At 47.3% G+C, this 8,423-nt stretch overlaps 1 pseudogene; it reads right to left on the bottom strand.

Annotated features, from left to right (window-relative positions):
- Positions 1 to 5,177: 5,177 nt before the first annotated feature.
- On the bottom strand, positions 5,178 to 5,277 carry LOC138568570 (U6 spliceosomal RNA; annotated as a pseudogene).
- Positions 5,278 to 8,423: the final 3,146 nt, after the last annotated feature.

The raw sequence follows: 8,423 nt of genomic DNA on the forward strand, positions 1-8,423 counted from the left end.
TCCTGGCATAGTTCCCTGGCGTGTTGCGTCTTCCGCAGACTCTCGTTTTAGCTGGACAGTCTTCAGAATGCAGCAGGTCATACCCACAATACTGGCAAATGGCAGGGCTACCTTGCAGTGTTGTTGATTCCTGCCTCTTCTGGCTCCACCTGGACTTTGTCTGGGGTTGTTTCCCGACAGCAAAAGTGTCCTCATGCTTGCCTGGGCATGTGGCCGCATCCATCTTAGCTCCTCTACTTTCGGCGAGTTCGTACACCCTTCCACTGTCCAAAATCTGCACAAGCAACATGCCTGGCTCCCTCAGGACCTGCCTCCTCAGCTTGCCTGAGCTGCAACCTTGAATCAGTTGATGGCAGATCATTAACTCCACATCCGTCCATCTGCACGTGGTGGCTAGCTGTCTCAAGCGTGCACAAAACTGATCTAACGACTCGTCCTCATGCTGCTTCTCCCCACACATGACAAACCTGTCAAAGTCAACGTTGAATAAGGGGATGAAATGATCCTTCAGCGCGGTTTTGAAAGCATCATAGTTCACTACTGGTAAGGAGAGAGATTCGTAAATGCGCAGTACCTGTGTGCCCGCTGAGTATAGCAGCATGGCCACTTTGGCATCATCGGCCATCTCCCCAGTGGCAGCGAAAAACATCAAGTTTCTTGATCCATAGAAGCCATCTCGGACCCAGTTTTGACGGTGGACCTGAGGTGTCCAATTCTTGCATTGGTTCTAAGGATCCATGCTGCCTTCTCACCACTCTCGCCGCCGCAGGAGCGTCTCCATCGCTGTCCATCATGTTCACAGGTTGCACAGGCACCTCAGTCCGTGTTAGAGGCCGCAAACCTGGCTGCACTCAGATTCGATGTACCTGACCTCTTGGGCAGAGTTGCTGTGATGATGTGAGAGGTTTGCTCCTCTCCCACAACCTGTTAGCTCAGGTAAAAGTGCAATCCTCCCTCTTGAGGAAAATTGCAGGGTGCCCAAAAATTGAAGGGTTGTTTACCTCAGTGTTTAGGCAGCGCACGAGCACCCTCACGGGCCTTAACCACCTTCAACACCAAAACAAAATGGCCGCCATCACTCGTGTGAGATTCGTAATACACGTGAAGAAGAAATACCCATAACGACATGTTTACACGTTCCGAGCGTTTCTCTCACCGTGTCCCGCCTCGTCGCCAATGTGATGGGGCTTCCCGTGCCTCAGGACGCCCTGTACTGGCATCCGCACGCATGCATGCAATAAGACTCATACACACGCGACCATACGTTCCAGGGTCACGGCGGCATCTGCCACACGGACCGTCTTTATTTCAAACGCGCATGCGTGGCCAGAACGAGGCTCGCGCATGCGCTCATCCGTCGAAGACATAACACTACAGAGGAGTTGCCGGACAGAACAGGACACAGATGTAAAACCGCACGTGGGTTTCAGCTGTTAACAAGGGCCCAGCAATTACTAACGTAAAGCATTTCACTGTTAGTACCTGCATTAAAATGTCAAATGTTGTAGCCAACTGAAAACATAATGTGGGTTTAGTACTTGTAGAGAGGGAACAAGAAAGGTAGAGAGGGAACAGGAGACTGCTCATTCTCACAGCAGTCCATAAGTGGGTGATTTCAGACTTAAAGGAGAGAGTTAACTGCTTGTAACATTGAAGCTGCACTAGCATTGTCTCAATAAAATGAGCAAAGAAGTTAGATGCCCCTACACAAATAAATTAGCCCCTCCCCCACTGCCCGTGAAGTTAGCACCTCTCTCAACATTTGAAGTGTTAGACCCTCCAAAATGTAAGTTTTGTTTTGCCCCTGAATACAAGCACAAACACACCATTCACCATATACACATGCACATCTAGCCATCCATACATGCAAGTGAGCACTTTTCAGCATACAGACACACCCATGTCACCACTCATACATTTAAGTGTGAACCCTTTCACTGTACACACACACACGCACACTAAGCCACTGATAGATTTGGGTGCACGCTTTCACCATACACTCACACAGGCAGCCACCTATACATTTAAGTGTGCACCCTTTCACCATACACTCCCACATGCACACGTCATGGGGTTGAGGGGAGCCCTATTACTTTAAACTATTTCTTTTTTAATTCGTAGGGTTCTCACCACCCAATTAAATGGAGGCCTCCAGCCTAGGGTATCCCATGTCATGAGGAGAGGGGGAACCCTTGGACTTCATAAAGAAAGTTTCTTTTTGTAGTTGGTCTGCCTTCATAAAGAAACTATTTCTGTTGCAGAAATAATTTTTTTACGACTGCAGAGTGAATTCAAAAAGCTAATTTCTTTGATTACTTTACAAATATACATATATTTAGCTTTTTTTTTAAACTCCAAGTGGGGCCCCCTGCCAGGGCATGTGGTGGCGGGGCCCCCCACAACACAGGGATTGTGGGGGCCTCTGTTACGCCAGTGCCTCTCTGCCCCAAGCTCTCTCAAGCCCACTCTTGATCGAACAAACACAGATTTCTACTGCACCCTCATTGACACGCCCTCCAACCACCCTCACCGGCTACAGGGCACCCTAAACTCACTCCTCACTCCTCCTGAACCTATGACTATCAACTCCACACTCAGAGATAATGACCTTCCTCACAGTTGTTCCTCCTACATTATACACGCTGATTACTCCACCATTATCCTCTGCCACTTTAGTCACATTAATACTTAAGAAGTCCTATCTCTGCTAATAAAGGTCAACCCCTCGTGTGCCCCATCAGACCCTCTTGCACCTCAGCTGGTCAAGCCTATTGCCCCTTTGGTGGCCTCTCACCTTGCTAAACCCTTCGACCTGTCCTTAGACACAGCCTTTGTCTTCTTATTCAAAAACTGCCATGGTCATCCCAGTACTAAAAAAGCAATGTTATCATGCCGTGTTCTTTTGAGAGAGGGGCGCCTGCTTCCTTTTTGTATTTTGGAAGGAACTTGGGGTTGGTCACCCTAAGTTACCTGGGGAACCCAGACATGGACCCCTTGCTCCCTGTGCTCAGAGAGGCACAGCTCCATCTCACTGATGAGGCCCAACAAGGCTGAAACACGTGTATGGGGTTGCTGTTGGTACTCTTGTTCAAAGAGGTTTACCTGGCATTTCGGTGCAGGACTGCTCTTTTGGGCTGGACAAATACTGATATGCAAATCATTTTCCTCAGTTGTGAAAAGTAAAGTGAGATAAAAGCATGGCTGCGGACTATCAAAGTGGGTAAAAACTAGTGAACAAGTTATCATGCTGTTTTCTTTCGAGAGAGGGGCGCCTGCTACCTTTTTTGTGTTTTGGAAGGAACTTTGGGTTGGTCACCCTAAATTATGTGGGGAACCAGGCGTGGACCCCTTGCTTTCTGTGCTCAGAGAGGCACAGCTCCACCTCACTGATGAGGCTCAACAAGGCTGAAACACGTGTATGGGGTTGCTGTTGGTACTCTTGTTCAAAGGAGGTTTGCCTGGCATATCGGTGCTGGACTGCACTTGTGGGCGGGACAAAAACTGATATGCAAATGGATATACCTCCTTTGTGAAAAGTACAGTGAGCAAAAAGTGATGGCTGCAGACTCTCAAAGTGGGTACAAACCACTGAACAGGTTATCATGCTGTGTTCTTTCGAGAGAGGGTCATCTGCTACCTTTTTTGCATCCTCAGCTTACATGGTCACCATGGAAATGGAGGGCAGGGCTCCATTAGAAACCCCTCTTTCTTTTATTAACTGGCCATGGGTGGTGGGTGAGGTGCAGTGTGGTAGCACCTTTGCATCAGATGAGTGGGGGCTGGCAGATAGGGGGAGCATAGAGTCGGAGGGAAGATAGCCGGCGGGTGTTTCCAATGGCAGAAAGAAGAGATGGTGTTCACCAGGGACAATCCTTTCAGGTAGTATCTCTTACACCCTCATACAGCTATTGCTGTTGTATCGCTCTGTACACAGAGTCATATTCCTGTGCTTTTTGAGATAGCGCCTAGAGAATCGCCATGGTCGCAATGTTCCATTAGCCCAGCATCGGTCGTGTAGCATGGATCTGTGAAGGCACTGTGCCCTCTCCTTAGTTTTAGGTTTTTTTGTTTTTGCATTACTCTCTTAACCCGAGCCAGTTTACTTCAACCTCAATTTAAATCACACTTACAGTTTCTCTCGCTGAGTTGGTCCAGAAAGCGGATGGGTCTTTTTGCCAAATTATCTGGCATTACTGGGATCCGAGTGCCCATTAGGAATAAGCTCTGCTTTCCACGGCGTGTAACAAGCATCTGCCCTTGGCCACATTCCTAGACGGAGTAATCATAAGATAATATGCACTCCTATTACTTTTTAACAAGAGGATGGCAAGTAATGGGCTCTAACAGCAGTAAACCTTTCATCAAAATTGAAGATTGAAATGAAAGTGACAGAAGCATCCAAGGATACTAATCTTGTTTAATCATTTCTGTAGTGTGTAATGGTATACTATTTATCTTTCCAGGCTTCAATTGAAAAGGGCAACATCGAAATGCTTCTATGTTAGCATTGGCCCAGATAATCTCCTTTTATGCCACAGTGTTGCTCTGCCGTTCCTCTGCCATTGCTAAGAACACTTACAGACCTGATTCTCGGTATGCGGTAATACCAGCACGTTATTTATTTATTTTTGCTTTTTTAAAGCACTCACACAGCCCACCGGCATCGAGGCGTTGTTACAGGAATTGTTTTTACCCGGAGGTTTGTAATTGCAGATCTGGGGATCGAACCTGTGTTGCTTCATGTCGTCTTGACGTTGCCACTGAGCTATCCTCCCGGGACATCCTTGTTTCAAAAGGATCGTATATTTCCAAAATAATGCTGTAACCTACACCACATATAATGACACTGCGCCAGGCCCCCACCCTCTATTACTCTGCACCAGTTGACCTTCCACCCCCCACCCACGTACAGGGTCTTGAATCCTCGTCCCCAGCCTGGGAACCAGTAGAGCATCACTACCAACCAAGGACCTCTACCATGCTCTGTGCAGAGCTCCATTGCCTTGGACTATGTCTGAACTTAACAAATACAAACACGACTGAATCATAAGAGAAAAGTGGCAAGGTTGAAAGTTTTAGCAAATGGCCGTAGAGTGAGCATTGGAGTGACTATATGATTGAGTGAGTGAGTGAGCCAAGTCATGCATGCCTTTGTACAATGCCACGCAGGCTGTTTCAAAATCCTTACAGTTCTTTTTGTTTTCTTCATCCTTGCGCAGGGGCGATGCTATTCTTCTCTGTAGCGTTCCAGTTTTGGTATATGTGCTGCCGAAGCGAGAAGTCAATTCGCACAAGCCAATATGAAGGGCAATAGATGGTTAGTGGACGTTACAGCACAACCTCTTTGCCTCTGATGTTCTTACATCTATTGGCATTTGTCGCCAAACAAATCACAGGCAGTAACATCTATTAAGTACAATAAATCAATCTTCATTAAAAATAAATAAATAAATAAATAAATAAATAAATCTTCAATATTTAAATAAGTAATAATGAGAGAACCATACGATCTTATTGAAGCAGATAGAAAGTGATCTTAACTACCAACTCTAGTTTAAGAGGCTGATTATTTTATCAGCCATGGAGTTGCTAATTTTGCGTAATGCTGTAATATTAGGTTACTGCTGTCGTATGACTGGGATGAAAAAGGGTGCAGTTCAGTGTGGCAACGTTCTTCCAGGCTTTACATGGCATTGACAGTCTATTTTTGATAGAAGATAAGGTAGTGAGCATATGAATGTGACTGGAATGAAAATCTGGAAGCTGGGATCATATGCTGTGAGGAGTAGGTTTCTGGAGTGATTAATGCACCTTGGGATCTGCCGGGACACCAGAGTGCTGCTACCATATGTCAGAGGAGGAGCTTCCTGGTATGCCTTTGCGTCGGTCATACCAGTAATGGAAGGTGCTGCCGTTAAATGCCAGATTGCTCCTCGTTGTGCAACAATGCTGGGCATAATATCAGGGTGCTGCCACCCCATGCTGGTGGGGCCTTTTTATATGCCTTCATGCTGCCATATGTTATTGGGCATTTGTACAACGCCTGTTACCATTAGTATGATGCCAAAGCGCTCTGGGTGTGACGCCCTCGGGGACCGTAGTCCAGGTCAGTGGAGAAAGTAGTATGGTAAATAGTGCTTGGGTGCACTTGGCATGGTGCAGTGGTTGTGTGGGATCAGTATAAGGGGGCCTCAATACAAGTTTGGCGGTAGCCTTGCTGGTATAACTGGCAGGCTGCCGCTAAACTTGCATATTTTTCCGGCACCCACGAATGGGCAATTACCGGGTCATTACGTCCCTGCCGGACCCAGTAATTGCCCATTCACGGTGCCGGAATGAAACGCTCCCCATTCCTATTGAGCCCAACAGGGCTCAACAGGGCTCAATGGGAATGGGGAGGTCGGATGCACCGGCACCATTCAAAATGGTGCCGGTGCATCCGACATGCTCTGCTCGCGGGTGCCGGTACGCCCGCCAGGCCAGTCCTGGTGGGCAGGAAGGCACCCGCGAGCAGAACTCGTAGAACAAAGGTACCGGCAAGCTTACCGGCACCATTGTTGCCGGACCAGCAAACTTATAATGAGGCCCAATGTATGCAGCAAGGCCAACTGGACTTGGGAAGCTACAGTCTGGTGGCAAGTGAGTTTGTGAATGTGATTATGTGTGCTGCTAGGTCGATGTTCATGGGGTATAGCTGCTGATGTGATCATGGAGGTGTATAAGTATGTGTGCAGCTAAACCGAATTAATCAAGAGTATAGCTGCTTTCTATTGTTTGTTGGTGCAGAGGAGAGAGTTAGCATATTGCTGTGTTTGAGAGCCTGTGTGGATTGGAGGGAGACCCTGTTCCAGATGACCTCTCATTGCCCATCGGGAGACAGTGGGCCTCATTGTGAGTCCGCCGGTAGCCGTGCCAGCAAAAGAGGCAGGCTGCCGCCAGACTCAGGATGAATTATTGCCGCCTGACTTGCCAGAATAACCAGGGCATTACAGCCCCGGCGGTCCAGTAAGTCAGGCGGCGCAATTGTTACTCCCCATTACCATTTGAGTCCCATTGGACTCAATGGGAATGAGGAGGATGGAAGCACCGGCACTGTGCGCAACAGTGCCAGTGCTTCCGTCAAGGCCTGCTGGCGGGTGCAGTTCCCCCCGCCAGGGTCAGACCTGGCAGGCAAAACGGCAACCGCCAGCAGACGTGTAGTCTGCCGGTCCGGAAACAACGGTGCCGGTAAGCTTACCGGCACGTTATTTTCGGACCGGCAAACTTGTAATGAGGCCTAGTATCTTCCTTAGGGGTTTGGGCTATTATTCTATAGTTGTCCCTGTGTCTTGTTGGGGCTGGAATTTCTTATTGGAATACTGCTGCATCCAGTTCAGTTCCATATGTCCTACCACTACATCCCCAAAATGATGGCTGGTGCTCATGAGCCCGGTCTAGCATCAGCATCTATGGTCATCCTTGTGTCTTGCTGGGTCTGACATTGCTTGTTGGTGGCATCTTCTCAGAGTGCGGTTGCAACAAGTTCTGTACTAACAGACATACGAGTACATCCTAGCTATGGTGACTGGTGCTCAGTGAACCTGAAGGTCCGGCATCTGACCAGGCCTTTTTGTTTGTGCTCTGTCAGACTCACACAGTTATGTACAACACATCAATGCAGGTACTTGCCTCACAAGATTTATTTATGTAGTTATTTATTTATTTTGTTATTTATATAGCCCTCTAACCCAAAGGAACCTGGGCGCTTTTCTTACATGTGAAGATACAATAGTTTACATGGTTATGTATGTACAAAATCAAGGACACATATTGAAACATTACTTACATTATTTACATAGTTGAATAGGGGCGTCCCCTATGTACTTGTGACAGTGCATTATATACAAAGTCAAATGTGAATAGGTTAATTACTCAGACCTTGTGTAAAGAGGTGGGTTTTCAATTGTTTGCAGAAGATCCAGAAGGAGTCTTGAGCCCTGAGTTTGACTGGCAGGGTGTTCCACTGTTTACTGGCAATAGTAGGGCAGCTGCTGCCACTGGCTTTCTAGAGTTTGAATCTCTGCGTGTCAAGAAGGTGCATGTAGGCAGCTCTAGTGGGCCTTTCGAGATGGGGTTTTGACATTTTGTCTGACAGATAAGAGGGGGCTGCCCGGTGGAGACATTTATGTGTCAAGGTGAGTGTTTTGAACATAATTTGTTCTTGCACCAGAAGCCAATGGAAATTCTGGTAAAAATGCTATGATTACTTTATTTCAGGGAGATTGGATGGGCCTTGGTTTAGTCTCTAAGGCTCAACATTATTGTGAGAATTGTGCTACATGTTTAACACAAAATGTTTGGAAAGGGTATCTACAAAGCTGTCTGCACGTCCAGAACCAGAAGGACTTTTAATGCATGTGCAGACAGGGTTCATGAAGCCCCTC

The sequence above is a fragment of the Ambystoma mexicanum genome, chromosome 2p (assembly GCF_040938575.1).
Source record: "Ambystoma mexicanum isolate Mex_15411 chromosome 2p, UKY_AmexF1_1, whole genome shotgun sequence".
NCBI lineage: Eukaryota > Metazoa > Chordata > Amphibia > Caudata > Ambystomatidae > Ambystoma > Ambystoma mexicanum.